Source organism: Sander lucioperca, chromosome 17 (genome assembly GCF_008315115.2).
Source record: "Sander lucioperca isolate FBNREF2018 chromosome 17, SLUC_FBN_1.2, whole genome shotgun sequence".
In the NCBI taxonomy this organism is placed as follows: Eukaryota; Metazoa; Chordata; class Actinopteri; order Perciformes; family Percidae; genus Sander; species Sander lucioperca.
In genome coordinates, this window is record NC_050189.1 from 27,252,601 (window position 1) to 27,272,904 (window position 20,304).

The 20,304-nt window shown below is 41.6% G+C and overlaps 1 protein-coding gene across 1 annotated transcript in view; it reads right to left on the bottom strand.

Annotated features, from left to right (window-relative positions):
* rbfox1 (RNA binding fox-1 homolog 1) overlaps positions 1-14,320 on the bottom strand; it is a 288,454-nt gene extending 274,134 nt beyond the window's left edge. Inside the window, exon 1 of the mRNA XM_031303780.2 lies at positions 14,268-14,320. The gene's annotated coding sequence lies outside the window, so the exon portion shown is untranslated. The remainder of the gene's footprint in view (positions 1-14,267) is intronic.
* Positions 14,321-20,304: the final 5,984 nt, after the last annotated feature.

Below are 20,304 nucleotides of genomic sequence, written 5' to 3' on the forward strand. Positions count from 1 at the left end.
AAATACTGACCAATCAAAGCTGACCAGGCTTTCAGGGGCTCTATCGAAGTGTCTCAGACAGAGGGGTGAATACAGACAGTACGAGAAAGATACACGTTTTCTGAACATTAAAGCATCCAAACGTAAAATTTGAAACTCAAACTAGAGACACAAAATACAAGTATAAACCTGAAAATGAGCCTAATATGGCCTCTTTAATTCCACATTACAGACTGAACAAGGTTGCTGCAGCGGCATGAGAAAAAAGAATCAGTTGTTCTTGTATTAGGATTATTTTACCCCGGTAAAATTAAGCAGCTCTTCCACAGATTCCCTCTCGTTATTCCACTAAGCTTCTGTTGTACTTTCCTCTTCTTCTGCAGCAGAAAGTGAAGCGCTCAGTGGTCCTTCTACCTTGGCTCTTCTCCCAGAACACTGATATGACTGATTAAATTCAGAAGCCAAAAATCAAAAGATGGCTTTCTGCAGTTCTGCTGCTATGTAAGATACTCAACTAAAATCTATTTTTGATGCTTTAGAAAATTAAAAGTGAGAAGTGCATAGTTGGGTGACTTGGTTAAAGTGTCAACCGCAATGTTAATCCATTTGCTTAAATATGTTTGTCTTTGGATGTAAATCTGTTTTCTTTTGAGCCCTATTCGTAATTTAGAAATTACACCCCCTCCCACATCTGAGTTTTGTGTGGTGCATTCGTACGGGAAATTGATTGTTTTTGACTGATAAAATGGCTGCGGCCAGAAACAACAAGAGCTACGGTGAGTTGTTCAAAACCTTTCTTTTTAGTAAACACTGGGTACACAAACATGTTGTCAATGCTTCGTTAAGGTGTAGAGACCCTGGTGATACTTCGAGCAAAGTTTCATGTTGTGTCGAGCCTTCTTAGTGTTTTAAAAAATAGCTATTTTGAGGCTAGCATAAAAGTGCCCCTAGCACTCCCATTCAAAAGGCCATTTGACCGAAAAACGAGAATACGGTAAATCTTAAAAGTGATGCTTCCGTCCTAAATAGGTTTTTAAACGGAAATTTGACTCAGGTACATTCACAAAAAGACCCTAGGTTGCATTTTGGCGAGAGTTACGCTTTAACCCTAACCCGGCAAATCACAGCCTTTCAATTCGCACGGGACTAATATGATCACAGGACCCCTCGGTGTTCGGCGAAATACGGTAGGTCATTTGCAATGGAATTTTTATTTCACAAATTACAGACATGGCTGATTTGCACAGGATTATGATCACAGACAACCTCCTTAATTGTTACAAATGACTAGAAGTCACCAGGTAATACTAATCCAGTGCGAATAGGGCTTTAGGAATACTTTGTGAGCCAGAGATAGTGATAATATTCCCAGTCCTGTAGTAATGGATGGAGTCTTAAAGGTCCAATGTGTAGGAATTTCTCCCATCTAGCGTTGAAATCATATATCGCAATCAACTCTCTCGCACCACGCAGTTCAAAGTACGTATTACAGCTACGGTGGCCTTCATGCTTCAAAAAGCCGGTCTCTTCAATATCCTTTTTCTTTTTCTGGGTGAAGAAGAAGACTCCTGTTCATGAAATTTGGATTTTGAATACATGTGGTCCTCCATGTTTCCTTCTTCAAACTTGCCGGGCTACGATACCCATTATCAGCATTAGCAGCACCTGTGAGTTTATCATATGACAGCGAAAACATGAAAGGCAGAGCAGTATGTCCTGTATGTCCCTTACCGGCTAACGTATTTCAAGATGGCACATATGGAGCGTCTACCCCAGTTCATGCAAATTCAAATGTAAAATTTCAAGCCAAAAGGAATACTTGGAATTGATGGTGGAGGTAAATATTCATGAAAAAGGACAAGTTTGTGAACGGGCAACACAGATTTTGATAATGAACAACTAAAACTGTTACACACTGGACCTTTAAAGCTGCAGAACATTTACGCAAAACATCACAAACGTAAAAATCACCACAAATTTTCAGACTTTTCTCAGAGAAGTCCAGAAGCCAGGATTGTCCGGGCATTTCTTTTAGACGAAACGTCAAGGCCCCCACACAGCAATAAATCTGCTTGCTTGAGGTTGCCATGGCAACATGTGAATAATGGCGTACATTGGCAAAGTTAAGAGGTGAGACCTGCTGCCTTCTAGGAACAACACCATACCTTAATATGGGTTTAGTTATACATTCACAATTTTGAGTTCCCTGCTACTATAATGTGATAAGCCCCTCCACTTAATATGTTTAACCAGTTCACCACTTCTTTCTTTTACAGTATAGAATCAGAATGGAATTTATTGCCACAGTCGGTACCCTATGTGTAATAGCAGCCATAAAGTACAGAAAATACATTGTCTTTGACCCTATTTGTAAGTAAGAACCCTCCTACTTGTCGGGTTTCCTGCTAATCTCAATTACAGCTGTGCACCCAAAACATAACCACCATGACACTGAAAGCATTTTACGGTTTGCACTGCACCAACTTCTCCCAGCTGTTTGATTCTATTGCTCCAACATTAGAATAATCCTGTGACATTTATAACTTAATTTCATGTCTAGATTGTAAACTAAGTACTGCTTCAGTAGTTTTACTGGAACTGATGTTGTGAAGCCACTGCGAGTGCTGGGGACAAGAGCCGTAACACACTCCTCTGGCACAGGAGACACTGCTGCTTTTACAAAAGTGAAGCAGCTAAAGCGGGCCAGCAACTCGCTGCACTCTCTGCGACACAGCCAGCAATCAATACATGACTTCAGCATTTTATAAATGACAAAATCAATACTTTTTAATATTTTGCTATTCTAATGTTTTCTGCTGGACGGCACCCAGGGCAAGACAGCAGAAATATGTAGATGACGCCAGCATCTGGGGTACAAGACATTCACATGCTAGACAAACATCTTTCTTTATTTCCAAGAGTATGATTTTAACCCAATTCATCACACTTTGGACAGAGGTCAATAGCGGAAATGCAGCACACTTTCACAGAGGAAATAAAACAAATGCTTCCATACAGACAAGGCACAAGAAGTGGGTCTACTAAAAAGGGAACTTTTAAGAACAATAACGTAATGGAAAGTAGGATGGGCGTGGGAGTCAGGTGGTGGATGGGTGTGTAGCATGTCTGACTCTGATGCAGGAGATCGGAGTTCACACAGACTTGCTACTGATGTTTGGCATTGCCTTCTAAACCGCAACCACAATCTTTCCCTAACAATAATCATTCCAGTTGCAATATATGCACATGGTAACCACAGTCTTCATAAATCGATCGGAGTTTAAAATGCCAACACAAAGAAAGCGGAAGGTGACAGACGTCCGGCTGAAAAGAATGACATCTGGCGGAATTTCCAATTTGTCAGCACTGGAGCAATCCCGGAAGTGGAACGTCGAGGATATAGACTAGTCGATCGGTGAACCACTTTGGTCCAGGCTAAAATATCCAAACAACCTTTGGGTGAATTGAGATGTTTGTACAGACATTCATGATGCCAGGAGGATGAATCCTAATGATTTTGTTGATTCTCCCGATTGAAATGTCTTAACAAATACAGAATTTTGTAGGGCTGTCCTCTTTTAGTCAATTAGACATCGTTTTGGTCTAAGTCGATTACGTTTTTTTTTAGTTGATTAGTCTTTTTTTTAACTCTTTTTCGAGCTGAATGACTTATATTGAAGAAACTTATCAGCACATCATCTATCTCATATAAAACAAGATATAAAGTGGTGCTTTTGCATGATCTGTCGAATCAACGAATCGATTAGTCGACAAAATCATGTGAGTGTTAATTGAGTAACAATATATTTAGTCGAGGACAGACCTAGAATGTTACTCATTGGTGTTTTAAGCCCCCAACGTCTCCTTCCAGGCAACGCTGCGACCGTTGACTTCAAGGCACCTAAACCTAACCTTAACCCTAACCCTAACCATTGCCTAATCCTAGTGCGGAGACGTTGGGGGCTTAAAACACTGATAAACTAGAATGTTGCCCGAAAATGTTGATAGAATTTGGTACAGACATTCAACTTTGGTGATCCTGTGACTTTTCATCTAGCACCATCCATTTGTCCAATACTTTGGTTTATGACCAAATACCTAAAAACTAAAACTAATGACCATTCCCATCAGCCTCACCTGGACTTCATGTTATGTGCTAACAAGCAAATGTTAGCATGCTAACATGCTAAAATAAGAGGTGAACATGGTAAACATTATACCTGTTAAACATCAGCATGCATTGCCATTGTGAGCATGTTAGCATGCTGATGTTAGCATTTAGCTCACAGCATCCCTGTGCCTAAAGGTGTGGACACATAGACCCGATAATCAGCCGTTGGACAGTCTGGCGAGGTCAGTGACTTGAGTCTGTTCGGTGTGTTCCGTGCCGTCGTCCGTCCGAGGGGCCGTCGTCCTTCATTTTGGCCGATTTGACATGTACAATCGGCGGGGCGGGCACTGCTGGCAGTCGGACTCAAATGACCCATCTGATTGGAGTGCTAACCCGGAAACGGGGAGCGGAATGAGCATGACTAGAGTCTCTCAAAATCTGACGAAAATCTTTGTCGATCTGAAATGAAGACAGATTCAGCAACTGCATGGCCTATTTCGCGCTTAAAATGTTTTCAGAAACACATTTCGGTGAACTATTTTAGTACAATATGAGATCGTATTCTGAACAAGCCGCCATGACAGTCTGTCTTTGAATTTCCGGAGAAGTCAGACCCATATGACACGTTCATCCAATCAGCTGCCGGTTTTCATTTTTGGGCGACAATACAGATTAGCGCCGCCTGCTGTAATGGAGATGTATTACGTCTCATCGCTTTGGTGTGCTCCGAGGCACTTTTTTGACCAATTTGGGGAGACTGATCAGTCTAACTGCCTTTTCTGCCGACGTTTGGCCGTTGGCTCTGTGTGTCCACACCTTAACAGGCACACAGAGCTGCTAGCATGGCTGCAGACTCTCATTGCAGATTTTTTTGTCTTATAAAATATCACCGGAAACAGTATATTCAGAAATGCCTTTCAAAAACACAACCACATGCTCCCTTTTTTCCTTCCTTTCATTTTGCTCTCTTTTACTTTAGATTTGAATTCTTCATGGAAGGAATGATCCATTTTGCCATTAAAGAGAGAACAGACAGTGCTTTTAATGTCATATTGTAAAACAGCCTGTCCTGTAGTCTGGGCGCGCCAACAGACGTGTAAAGGAAACTAAAAGGGTCTGAATCTGTCTGCTGGTAAAGTTTTCTCTGCAGCCATGGAGGAAATGAGAGTTTCTTTAATCATGTATCCTCCTAATAATCTCCTGGTCTCGGGCCGACAACTTGAGCATCCATAACCAGCACACTTCAAGGGGAATAGGCTTATGGAGGGAGAGACGGATAAGGAAAGAGCGAGAGAAAGAGAGAGATCGAGGGAGTGAGGAACAAAAAAGATCCAAAGAGTGAGAGAGAAAGAGACAGAAAGGAGGGGCTATTTAAAAGGAAAAAAAAGATTTCCCTGCAGTATAATTTGCTGATACAGACGATACAGTGATGAAGAGAGAGAGAGAAAGAGAGATGCACTTAGAGCCAGAGAGAGTGAGAAAAAGAGAGAGCGAGAGAGAGAGAGAGAGAGAGAGAGAGAGAGAGAGAGAGAGAAAGCGAGAGAGAGAGAGAGAGAAAGAAATCCCCAATGGGCAGACCAAGAGTAAAAATAAGGGAGAAAAACTAATTAACTGATGAAGTCCCATTGCGGGCTGCACATGCACGCAAACGCAGGGGCGTGCACACACACACACACACACACACACACACAACTGGAAACCTCCTGCCCCCTGCTGGTCACTTTGCATCTTTGTCACACACGGTCATACACACTCAGACAGAGACAAAGTGATGAGCAAGGTAACAGAATGGTAACAGTGTAATTATGGCAGCAGGTGTAAAGAACAGACTTTGTTGCTTAATTGTCATTTAAACAAAAACTGTCCAATACTCAACAAAGAAGCAAATATTAGGGACGATTAATTCCTAAAAATGTAAACAGATTTGTGTAGCAGAAGTTAGTTTTTTTCTGATTCCCTCTCCCATAAATCATCTCAGGACCCCTCCGATTCATCTGGTGACCATTTGGAGGGGCCTAAGCCCCAGGTTGGGAACCAGTGTACTAAACTAGCTAACTGTATATAAAGTAGTTAAAATGATCTCCATCTTGACTTGCTACAGTGAAGTGATCCATCAGTATCAACAATCTTATAATGTCGTACTAATATATCAGTGACAGGACATTTTTCTGCAGTTTAATTACATTTTGCTGATAATATTTTTGTACTTTAGTAGAATTTCAATTGCAGGAGATTTTGCAGAGTATCTTTACATAATTTTACTTAAGTAAATAATCTGATTACTTACTCTGAATAAATAAAGGTTTAAGAAATAGTTGAAAGACCTTTTACTCCAAACCAAAAACATGTGAACTTGCTGGATGGAAAGCCATAAGAATCTGGGGATCATTACTGTCTTTACCTAGTTTTATGGCAATCCATTCCTGTTGTGGTTTTGGTGTTTTGTCTTGTCGTATTGTAGTCTGTTTTCCTGTCATATTTTGGTAGCCTGATCTTCTGTCATGTCTTGTCTCCTTGTGATTGTGTGATTTTTGGTCTTGTCTTGTTTTATGTTCTGTTTCCCATTTTATTTTGATAGTCTGGTTTTCTGTCTTGTCTTGTCTGGTTTTACTTCATGTCTTGTGTTTTCCCGCTCTTGTGATTGCCTGATGTTTTCCACCTGTTTCCCAGCCCTCGTGTCACCTGCCTCTTGATACCTCGTTACCCTCTGTATTTAGTCCTTGTCCTGTGTCAGATCATTGTGTGTTTTTGTGTTTGCTCGTGCCTGTCATGTCTCCCAGTGTCTGGTTTTTTGCTCCCTGGATTTTGTTTGTTCTCAAGTTTCTGGTTTGTTTTCTGCTCTTGTTTTTTGGATTCCCTGTTTTTGTTTTCTACGCTCTGGATTAGTTTTTGCCTGCCGCTTTCAGGACTCCCTTTGTTTATTTGTACTTTGTTTTATGGACTAATAAATCTTCCACCTCAAACTTTCTCCTGCCTGCCTGCCTGCTCTCTGCCTTTGGGTCCTCAACTTCCCTGAACCTAACAATTCCACAGTTGTTGAGAATATGTTTCGGTCTGAACCAAATTGATGGACCAACCAAACTCGTCGTTGTGGCTCAATACATGGCAATACAAAATGTCTCAAAAATAGCAGCAAGGGTAGTCAAGTTTTATCATTTCATATCATTACTTTGTTAATTTTAAAGATCAGTAGTATTTATTTCTAAGAACCTGATGATTTCCAGACTTTTTTCTTGAAAAATGCTTATTATTAATAATAATTTTAGTTCCCTAGCAGTAGTGAAGCTGTTGGGTTATACCTGTGGTCTTACATCTCTATGGAGGTAAAACAGAAAAAAAATCAAATCCATGCTGGAGTTCAACACACACACACACACACACACACACACACACACACACACACAATTCTGGTGGTCTGATCCAAGTGGGAATTACTGTATTGGCTGATGAGCCACTCCAACCTTCCATCATTTCTTCAGTCATCCCTCCATCCATCAAGAAAGATTGTGCACGTGTGACATGGTCACCAGCAGACTTCAATCTGAAGTGAAGCCTCTTAAAAAATCCTCCATCTCCTTCCCTCAATTGATCTTCAAAATCTGTAATAACTTCATCATCCGTCATCATACGTACAATAACTGCATCATCCGTTCATTCACTGGAATCCTTTTCAAACCAACAACACTAGTGGGGTGACACTGCTGTTACTGCTGTGTGTGTGTGTGTGTGTGTGTGTGTGTACGTACAGTGTTCTACTTCTCAGCGAGCACCCTGCTGATTCAATACTATTCTTCAGAAAGTTGAGTAGTGTTAAAAAACCTCTTGTCAGTATTAAGGCTGGCCTCTTCAGTGCTGAGCAGAGCAGGGGTGTGTTGGAGGACATAGCTCTATGTTGAGTTTGTTTGGGCTGTCAAAGCTAAAGGCTCCGCTCGGCCGCAATTATCTGAAGTTCAGCAATATCCCCGGGCAGCATTCATAATCAAGCAGCGTGAATGAGAGAGACCTTTTCTCCTGCAGGCCCCCTGAGGCCTGCCTGTAATATGGGTCATTTGAACAAAAGGTTCCCCATTTCAAGTTTTTTATACTCTTAATACTGTGCCAGATTAGCTGGCTGAGATTCTTTTCTTCTCTGTACATCCCTTGTTTCTATTGATGTAAGCTGGGTAGCAGGCTCTTAAAGTAGCAGCTCACTGCTATTTTCTGCCCACCAGCATGTCTAAAAGTAGCTGTTCACGTCCCTCTCTGCAACCAGCCTGTACTCTGTTAGAGAGGTGAGTCTGAAGCCATGCTAGCACCCCTCACAGGCTGCAATGTTCATTACATCCTACACTATGAAAGAGGACTTTAACTCCCAGGTTTGCATTGCTTAGTTTTTACTCCTTTCATGTCCAGGCTAAGAGTCACTACAAATCTTAGCTAGGCAGGTTTCTTTGTGACCGTTTGACTCAATTGATAATGCTATTATTTCTTTCTGGGGTGCCAGCCAGATACTGACCTGGCAAAAGTTATATTGAAACTCAATTTCTCCTTTTCAAAACACTGACATGTCTGTTTTTATAGGCAAAACTAGGGCTGCACAATTACTCGCAATTGTATCGAAATCGCAATATGGACTAGTGCAATATCCAAATCGCAGGGGGGCGCAATATTTGTTAATGGCAAAATATGCAGCTGAAATATGTGTCAAACCATTCTGAATGAAGTATTATGGTGCTGCAGAGACGTCCTAGCCTACAAATCATATCCTACAGACTAAAGAAAAAAAATCTTTGTTTGGTACAAATCCTCGCAAACATTGCACTATAATCATTTGAATTTCTTTCAATGTTAATAGTTTCCAATGAAAATGAGAATAATGATACAAATCGTGAATCATATCGTAATCGCAATATCAGTCAAAATAATTACAATTAGATATTTTCCTCATATCGTGCAGCCCTAGGCAAAACGTGTATCAATTTCCATGAAAAATGTAAGTGTGGTGATTAAAAATGACAAGTCTCAAAATCTCAGTCCAGGTAAAAACGTAGCATATACTGTACATGCATCTGTACATGACAGAGGTCAGCGTCAGTGTTCCAGGGATATAAGAACTATGTCGATGGGACATTCTGAGCCTTAGTAATAGTTTTATACTGTAAACATTCAGATTCAGAAATGTGTGATGTGTGTCATGATTAATCATATTAAAGCTTACATCTTGCAAAAACAGAATTTCTTCTATGCATTTACGGATAACGTTAATGCTAATAAAGAAATCACATATACAACTATCCAGTAAATGAAATGTTTAAAGTAAATTAACATTAGTTATATTACATGTTTCAGTAAAATATCAAGCTAACAATGAGGAAACTAAAAAGTTGAAATGTATTTATTCATCTTCGCCTTCTTTGGTGGTCAACAGGCAACAGGAGTTTTTGCATCGGTTATATATTTCTTTATGTTTTAATGAATTTGCATCAAATCTGCATAATTTGCAGCACCCTGCTACACCCTTCTATGCCCTGCAGTGCCCTGCTACGCCATAATACAGTATGTCCTGCTACACCCTGCTACACCCTGCATCTTTATTGTGACTATAATTGCCACTGTTCATCACACTCCCAACCGGCACCGTCAGACACCGCCTACCAAGAGCCTGGGTCTGTCCGAGGTTTCTGCCTAAAAGGGAGTTTTACTAAATACTTGCTCTTATGGGAATTACTGGAAATGTCGGGTCTTTGTAAATTATAGAGTGTGGTCTAGAACTACTCTATCTGTAAAGTGTCTCAAGATAACTCTTGTTATGATTTGATACTATAAATAAAATTGAATTGAATTAAAATAATTTAGCTAAATAATTCTAAAAAGTCTTCTAATCTTGTATTTTTCACCATGCAATGTGAAACATGTATGTGCATTTACTGTTTAGAGTGTTTTAAAGACTCATTCCCAGTTGTCTTCTCACTCTTTGACTCCCAAACTGTTTATATGTTTGCAGCTTTCTTTATCTCGGTTCCCTCACGCTGCTTTTAAATGGTTTAAAATCTCACAGTTCACATCATTCCTGCTGTGACAGAAGCATTTTATATATATATATATATATATATATATATATATATATATATATATACACACACACACACACACACACACACACACACACACACACATACAGTTAGCATCGTTTTCTTTATTAGACTGTTTGATGTTAGCACAGTGTAGCTGAGCTGCCATAGATGGCATACTGGCTCCATCTATTGTTATGATCTGTTAGTACACACATGTTCAGCACCCTGGAGAGCTCTGTAGCAAATATGGTGACTTCAACATCTTTCACAGAAAACTCTGGGTCAGAGATCATTAATTTGCTGTGCATATAGATATACGTATGCAAATATATATGTATTGCCATAATATCAGATGTTGGAACATGATTGCCATCTATAGGCCCTTTTAATTTATTTCATTCTAGCAGGTTTTTACTCAGTAATGATATGAGGTGATTGGTGTTTAGTGTCTGTCAGCAACTGAGGGACCCCAGCTTTTGAATATCAGAGAATTAGTTACATGTACCAAAGGATATTAATACTGTAAAAGATGACAAGAGTGTAATTAAGGAAAGAATCCAACGGGAGGGATTTACTGATGGAATGGGTAAAGTTTCACGCCATTGGGCATCGGACACTGCCTCCTTAATGAAGACTTAGAAAAACAAGAAGAAGCCCAAATATCTCTCTCTTCTAATCTCCTCTCTTCTCCTCTTCCCCAGTTTTTGCTCTTTTCTTTTTGGTTTGATGCGCTGCTTAGTTGGGTTCTGCCTCTGCTGAGTCCCCAGGCCTACAGAACATGTTTTAGGCCGGCATCCAGCCAACTTTAAAGAAAGAAGCTCTGATTTCAACAACATCTGGCAAAAGCTGCCACCGCTCCCTCACCCCAGCCAATTGTGGCTAAGTAAAGATGTTACCTTCCTGCTGCCTACTGTAAGAAACAGATCGGGTCCCCCATGTGGGACGGTAGATGCTAGATTGGATCCGCTAGACGTGTCAACGTCACAGGACGTGCCTCTTGGCCTGCCTTATTCTGCCTCTGATTGGCTTACCCTGGTATTCTTACCCTAACCAATCCCCACTCCCCATGCCTAAACCTAACTACGTCGACCATTCTAGCAGATCTGATTTAGGATCTACCATGTTGGACCGAGCAGATCCGAGATTGTCTGGCATTGGACACCCGAGAGCTCTAGATGAGAATCGGCTGCCAATTTCACAGCTCCCTGTGTAGAAACCTGTGGTTCTGATTAACAAACCGCAAACAACAAACAGCTGGGCTGCAAAGGGCTTTTCACAGGGTGGGAATAGTTTGCAAATGTATTTGTTTTCATTTTTTAATTGACATACAGTCTTGTTGGACTGCAAAGGACACACAGTCGACTTGGGATTGTAGAGTGATGTTACAGAGTGATGGTTCTCTTCCCTCACAAAATGATCTTTGGCTGCGTACGGACACTGCTCACACAGAGAGCATTACATGATCGGTTCACACTACCAGGTTTTTAAGTAACACCTTTAACTGTTTTGGAGTGTAACAAAGTCACAGTCTTTTAGGTACAACATTCCATTTTTGTGTTTTCTCCAGACAGTCTTCGCTGAGCTGCGGCAAAAACATTTGGAGTTTGTGTCTGGTCGCAGTGAGCTGAAGAATGTTCAACTTTGGGTAAAAAGCTGTGCTTGTCACTGTCACTTTTTACCAGCTATCCATTCACAGTGGAGGAGGACTGGGACAAATACCACAAAGACCAACGGTCACATGACATGCGATTTGCTGGGGGGGATGCGTGGGGTTTCCCCCTTTCTGGTCTACATATCCCTGCCTCTGCTGAATTATTTTTATCAGCGGTGGGACAAAATGTAACCCCCCCTCAAAATAATCAGTGCTACTTCACCAATAGACCCTTATATAGCCTACCTAAAATAGAAGTATTTTAAACTAAGTAAAGTGCTGCAACGTGAACACATAGTGCCATAGAACGATAAAATCCAAGCAGCAGTTGCTGGTTGTATTTAACCGCTACAGAGCTCCAGGACGCCGGCTACCAGCGGCAGTGGATTAACCGCCAATAGGTGACTGTGAGCCGGATACAGGCACCGCCACATGACGGTCCTTTCAGGGGCCATGGTAGTGGAGTTTAGCCAGAAAAGTTCCCGAGGAACGAACAAGCGTTTCCTGGGTGAATATTTAGTTTTCAACACAAAGTGAACTCCACTCTCCGACGTGAAAGCGCTGTGTTTTCCATTGAATATTGAAGTGCATATATAACTGTTTGGCATGGCTGGCCATATATCTATGGTGGTATTGCAAGGGAGATTTAATTCTTGCATGTTTTATTTTGTTGTGCATGATCAAAAAACATCCCCCCTCTGCTTTTTTCACAAATGGCACCCTGTGTACAAGTGCTAAAAAACAACAAAGGAGGAGAAATGAATACTGCTGGACAGTATATTTCTGTCCTCTCTACCTACATGCTTCAGCCTTCTCTCATCCAGAACAAGTACTCTACCTTGTGCCGACCATGGATGTATAATAAGAGAGGTGCCGACCCATATGGTGACGCCGACCGCCACCATTTTTACTTCTGCGGATGATCCGCATATCAACCAACCAATCAACCAACCAATCGACCAAGTGGAGACGTCAGCCCTACCCTGATAAACATGATGCCTGTGTTGTAGTGGCTCTGCTTGATTTCCCTAAAGATAGTAGTAGAGGTGTTTTGTAACGTTACCTGAGGGGAGACGGCACACCTTCACTGTAAATACACAGTGTGAATCCCTGCATTGCCTCTGAGTTATCCCGCTGTTAAAGAGCTTCAATATGGTTTGTTTTAGTTTTTTTTGACTCAGGTTGGGTATTTCAGGCCTGGACACAACTTCTTCCTTTTGGCCATTTATTTAGAGACCACAGGAGGTCATGAAGAGAGAACACAGGATCAAGGACCTTATGTCCAGATGGCCAGCGATGTTCCAACAGAAAGATGTTGTAATGGAAACATGCTGGTTAAAGTGTCTGGGTTGCAGTAGGCAGTGATGCACAGCTTAAAATTTGGTATGGTTGAAATGAAGTATTACACTGTGCTACTATCAGAATTGCATTTTGTTTCTATAGTTGTGTTGTTTATTGCTGCATTGCCAGGTTTGCTATTGCAGGGGCATGCTGATACAGTATGGTTAATGTGTTAATGTCCCTTATGCACTAGTCTATATATCAGACTCACTCATCAGTGTCACTCAGAACACCATAGGCTTGTTTTAGATTTCAGATCAGTGCTAAGTTCCTGAAGCTAATGGCTGTGCGTCCCCCTTCAAAAGAAGTTCATGACCCATGACTGAAGAGGAGCAACATGTGAAAAGGCTGCTGAGGCCATGCAACTTTGGATCAGGTACATCTGTGTCACCTAAGTGGAGCCAGATTAAATGATTTTCAAGATAAGTAGGCTATCATCTATACATTGGTTCTGAAACCATTAGGGCAGTTGTCAGTCAAATGAATCGACTCAATCAAGCCGATATAACAAACATTCCAGCTTCTGAATTCTGAGGATATGCTGCTTTTCTTTTACATCTGTGATAGTAACATATTTGCCTCACTCTGGCCTTCAAGAAATTGTGGTGGATACACCAAACAAAAAAGCATTAATCAATAATGAAAATATTTGTGGGTTAGCAGCCTTACTGTAGATACAGTACATTAACTGGCAAATCAGCAGACCAAAACATTAACAGTGACTTACAATTCTGTTTATGTCAATAATCCAGTACATATTTCTTGCTATTGCAAAGCTACACCACGGTAGCTTCTATAATTTATTTTATTTATTTATTTTTTTAAGATTTTTTTTTTGGGCATTTCCGCCTTTAATGGACAGGACAGCTAGGTGAGAAAGGGGAGAGAGAGGGGGAAGACATGGAGGAATTCGTCACAGGTCGGACTCGAACCCCGGACCTCTGCGTCGCGGCCTAAACCTCTACGTATATGTGCGCCTGGTCCACCAACTGAGCCAACCCGGCCACGCTTCTATGCCAGGAATATTCAGGCTCAATAATGAAGTGAAACTGATTTGTCTGATTATCAGGCTCGATTGTTAGATTGAACTGGTAAAAGAACAGCTGACAAAACTGATAAAACGTGTACTTACCAAGTTGCTGTCCTTATTTCTGCAGCTGCTACAATCTGTACTGAAGTGCTGTGGAAAACACACACACACACACACACACACACAGAAAGACAGAGAAATTTAGCTTGACACAATCAACATCACAATGGTGTGAAAAGCTGGCTGCCAGCAATTCAGTGTGACCAAACACAATCTAAATTCATAAGTTAGGCAGATGATAACACAAAACCGCTTGACACCAAACATAGAAATTGGATGGAACAAGGTACACAATGGAAGCCCAGGTGTAAATGGCTGTTATCTCATTGCTTTTCAGCAAAGGCTGCCTGGACGATAGAAAAATAATTTTAAAAATATTTAAGGAAAACATTTTTTACAACTTGGGTTTTATTTTTGTAGCTCTGGCCACTGTTTCTGTCAGTTATGAATACAATAGAGTAGAAATAGGTCTGACAGGAAAGAAAAATGAGCAGGCAAAATTGAAAATTAGTTCAGTTCAGTTTATTCTTCAGTTTATATACACAATAAAAACCGCAGCTTCAGCCTGAGTTAAAGAATAAATAGTTGCAGTTGTATTGGAGTGATAATGAAAGTAAAAAGAACTACAAAACTCAAACAATAGATAATAACAAAGATAAATAAAATAAATACAGGGGTCATTAAGCAAGGGCTATCACCTCCTCTTAACTGAGTTGAGTGCCTGAATGGAAAGAGGAATAAAAGAGTTTTTGTATCTCTGTTTAAGAGCCAAGGAGGTGCTAAAGCGTAAGCCAGATGATAATAACATGTTTTCTCCGTACAGAGGGTGAGTGTTATCCTTGCAAATAGACATGGCTTTTTTTTTTTTAATCTGTTTATTAAAAATGTCAGTAAGGCTACTGAACTTCACACCCACTATCTTGCTGGCCACATTCACAATTTTTAAAAGCGCATTTTTATCCTTGATGGTGAGGTTTCCATACCAGCAGATGATAGAAAATGTCAGGACAGACTCAATAAAAGCTCTATAGAACAAAGTCATTAATGTTTTGTCCACCTGCGCTACTATAATGTACCTAATTGTACAGGAAAACTGTGGGCGCACAACTACAGTGAGTACAGTAGGTCAAATCTGAAGCAGGAAGGGAATCTCTAAACTGTGATGGATGTTTGAAACAAACAGTTTGGGTAATAATTGTAATGTTTGCATTTGTTTTCTCCAACACATAAATTACTAACATGCTTGTGTTCCCCACATGACTTATTTTTCAATCCTAAATGTCATCATAAATGACAGAGCAAATCGCCAGAGGTGAAAACCCTTTAAAGGTCCAAAAACGTCATACTAGCTAGAGTTTAAAAAAGTTAATGCAGTGTAAGTTCAAAACACTGAAAAGAGTTGTCTCCCCCGGCCCCTCCTCCCCAGCATCGAAGGTTGAGAATGCTAAACCCAACGTCACACAATGTCAATGTTAGCTTGATGCTAGTCTCGCAGACATTACTCCACAGCGCAGCGGAGTCACTAGATGCTGCTATGTTGATGGTTATAAAAACCCATGCTCTCGCGGAGCTTTGTGCCCGACTGACAGCTACCTTTTATCGACTAACCGCAACAACAACGACGCTAAATAGACTGCGACCTTGCGGAGCTTTGTGCCCGACTGACAGCCACCTTTTCTCGGCTTAACATCACTGCAACAGCGGCTAAAAAGACCACAACCTCATGGCCGTCTGTACCCAGGGCACAGTCACTGTCTGTCGGCTACGCCCACTGAACAGAAGTGGGGGAACAATTTTGGCAGGGGGGAGACTGTCGGTACTACTACTTCCAGACCTGTCACACACCTTGTCTATACACTATACAGTCAGTACATTAAACATTATGGTTGCATGCAGGGGCTTAGCACAACATTCTGGGCCCTGTACAAAGGCATTTTCTATGGGCCCCTCCCTGCATCCACAGCTACTCATTCTAGCATCTTTTAAGGCCATCCTCACATGAAGGCCCTGGGTACTCAGTCCCCTTTTTCCCCTGAGTCTGACGCCCCTGGTTGCATGTCAGTTTGCAAGAAAGTGGGAATATGGCGGTGTTAGCACCAGTCAAGAGTCACCGGCTGTCTACATTTTTTTTGCAAGTAACTAACTTGAGTACTCACATATACATATAATTTAATGTGAGCACATGAATGTTGAAATTAATGAAAATGACTATCCCTACGTTAGCCCTGATATAAATGAATGAAGCTCAACGCTTACCTGTTCAGGAGGTAATTAGTCAACTCTGCGTCCTTTTAGGCTCTAAGCTGTCTCCATCTTTTAAATGCATCTCCAATATTTACCCTCTCTGGTTATGCAACAGGTTAGAAAGATGGCAAGTTTTATTTATTTTTTTTTAGGGCAGGTACAATGAATCTATCTCCGTTGATCCCGTTCGTTTGTTTGCTGCTTCCATGGCTTTACTACAGCTGTAGCATGCTGAGTTTTCGTTTTTACAGGAATATCTTAAATTTCAAAAGGAGAGCTTTAGCATTGTTGTCAGAAAAGATAGTATTTCAAGTTATCATGTTTCCTTAATATTTGATGACACATGTTGGTACATTTTTGATTAAATACAGTAAATATATTGCTTTGGACCAAAGTCCAAGACAAATCCAAGAGTGTTCATAGTCCAGTCAGATTCCAAAAAGTAAGAAATATACCTCTTTCAGCAGTTTGAACTTTAAAAACTATTTGAGAGTTATATAACCTTTAGAAGCAGTCAGGACAATCCAATGAATGTAAATATGCATCATCAGTCTATTTCAAAGTAGTGGACAGGTGAAGCTAAGTATGAATTGTCTTGTTCAGTGGTTTTAATAGTTCATAAAGAATACGTCCATTTGGGCCCACTGTGCTTTATTTGGAGAGGGCTTTTACATCAGGGACCCGGGCCCAGATAAGAGTACACCCAAAGTCCAGTTGGTTTGATTAGCGTGAACACGTACCGTAACCAGGCATGATTGGTCGATCCATCCACTTGAAACACTGGTCTCAAGTATGGTTAATGTGTACTCTGGTACGGTTGACATCAGGTGTGAAAACCAACTGTACAACATGAAAACTGACTACTACTGCCATTTTTAGGCCTTTATTAGATAGGACAGCTTTAGACATGAAATGGGAGAGATACGGGGAATGACATGCAGCAAAGGGCCGCATGTCGGAACCGAACTTGCGGCCGCTGCCCCAAGGACTATGCCTCCATACATGGGAGCACGCTCTTCCAGGTGAGCTACCCACGCTCCCAGTAGCACTACTATTTAATGTGACTACGAGTTTCATTTGTAACCGATTATGAAACCATCTCAATTTAGTACCGATGCCTCAGTGCCCACGTTGTGTACGGACCCAGATACAGCTTTGCTGCCACCTTCGTCCTGCAGTCGGAGCCCCGGCGGGAGGCGGAGAGCTCCTGCCTAACACCAGCTGCTCCTCCTACAGATAGAAGCAGAGCTCCACCTCCCTGCTCCACCGGCCACTCTAACTGTCCCTGGGGCAGGAGTGTCCGTCTGCGACAACATACACAAATGTCACTTTGATGATGGCGCAAGTGTACTCGAGTACAGAACAACATTACTCATGCGAAAGCTGATCGCCGGGGGCACGGGCGGCCATAGGTCTTGACATTTTGTCATATGTATACGCCATATATAGATGGTAGAGAAGTCAAGTCTCTCTAATCCCCTACCCCAATTACAGAAACCAGGTTTCTGGTTTACGTGACAGTTAAGAAATAAGCTTACTGGAGAAAGAAGACAGATACATTTTTCACTTACAGTAAACGCATGTAAACACACCGATAGTTAGCAAGCTTAACAATACAAACATGTCATCCATAGCGACAAAATCCACCTTGTCGCTTCTCCTAGCTCACAGACTCTCTCAGTTCCTCAGGAAAAGTTGCTCTCAGTGGATGTGTGAAAAGGTCGGAACATACCTGAAGATGGCACTATGAACACACAGACAGGATGTATGTTTGTGTGTGTTTGTGTGTGTGTGTGTGTGTGTGTGTGTGTGTGTGTGTGTGTCTCTCTCACACACAGAGTTTAGGAATGACACGTTTTCTACAGACAGGAATAGAAAGCACTGCAGAGAGAAGAGAAACTATTACACTGAAAGGTAGGTAGACAAATAAGCCCACCGCCAGACGGACAGGCAGAAAAAACAGCCACACAGTCCACTCGATGCTGGTATCTTAATGAGAAAGAGGCGTTGGTGTTTGTATTTTATCATTTACCGTTTGACTCATCTTCCTAATCAACTCAGTTTTCTACATACACACAGGTAAGCAGATCGTCACCATCTGCTGCCGCACACACAACACCCGAGCACCCACACAAACACCCACATAATCAAGCTTGGCAAGAACAGCATGTCTGCAACATGTTTGATTAGGAGTGGTGTGTATGTGTGTGTGTGTGTGTGTGTGTGTGTGTGTGTGTGTGTGTGTGCATGTGTGCTTGACTGAGAGTGTTGATTTACAGTGTGTGTCAGGCCTTGCCCATCTGCCAACAGACCCTCCCTGAAATCTGCTGTCCCTGAATCTCACTCACACAAACACACATGTACACACACTTGGAGCATGTCCAGAGACTGCAGCAACCAGATTTATGTTGATCAGTGATACTGGCAATAGAGGGGCATTGTGGCTCAGTGGTTAGCCGTAGGGTTGAGTGCACCAGTCACCTTAGATTTTTCTGTCCCTTCCATGTGGAGAATGTTCACACCTGTACGGAAACCGTGCCAACGAACATTTTGGGAAATTGGCGACGCAGATGTAGAAGTAGTGAATTAAGCAAGATTGTACGTGATCACACGTTACTTATAGATCCACTTTACGATGAACATTAAAAACAGCAGTGATATTTGTGCTTGTGCTCGGGAGCCATAACTATTCCATAATCAAATCTAAAATTCCACTATGTATATATATATATATATATATATATATATATATATATATATATATATATATATATATATATATATATATATATATATACACACTGTATTATAGCCATCCACACCCACAAGCACCTTGATTTCTGATGTAAGAAAAAATCCTTTTCTTGGTCTTCCTCTCAGCCATGATTCCCTGGACAAGTGGTTAAAAAAAGAATTAAACACATTGGATCAAAACAGATTAAAATGGTGTGGAATCTGCTTCACATTAGCGTAGCAGTGTGAGTATTCCACCCGCATTTGCCCCTAAAAATGAATATATGCAAACCGGAAAAAATCATTTACGAGCAGAGTCAAGCCTGTGTGTAATCCTCCCTTGCGTAATCTGCGGTCCTGTTGGGTCAACTGTCCCTCTGCCTTGCTCCCCGCCGCTGGTGGACTGTTGCGGGAAGAGAGCTCCGGAGCCGGACGTCTCTTGCTCCTATCCTCCACGTTAAGAAGACCTACAGCAGTAGGGAGTGAGGCAGAGGGACGTTGAACCCAGCAACCGGCCTGCTGTTCGGCTTATTTTCTGTAATCATTGTAGAACGGAAGCATTGGTAGCCTGGATGCCAGCCGAACTTAGCCCCGCCCATAACATTTGAGGTCGGGAAGTTCGGTCTGGACTTGATCCGTTGTGGAGCAACTATGCTCGAACCAGAGCTCTTCGGTCCAATCAAATTGTCAGGGCGGGCTGCATACGATGATAGACAGATGATCAACAGTAACGTAATCAACCACATCACCAAAGAGCGCTTGGGTTGAACTCGTTTACAACAAAGATGGCTGCAATCGTGTCTGTTATAGAAGATATCGACAGCGCATTCATTTTAAAAGAGGAACAGAGAACCGCAATCACCTATGTATACACATTGCCACACCCGTCCGCATGACACGGTAACTGCCGCCTCTGCCTTTGCTCTGTCGAAGCCTGCCTTTGACTTGCAGCTTCTGTGACGTCTGTCTCCGTTGCTCTGATTGGTTGTAGGTCTATCCAATAGAAGTGCAGAGGCATTTTCTTTCCTGGTTCTTTTGAAACACGCCCCATAATCACAGCCCAATGGAGCAGTATCAGACTCATGTTCCGACTAGAATCTGA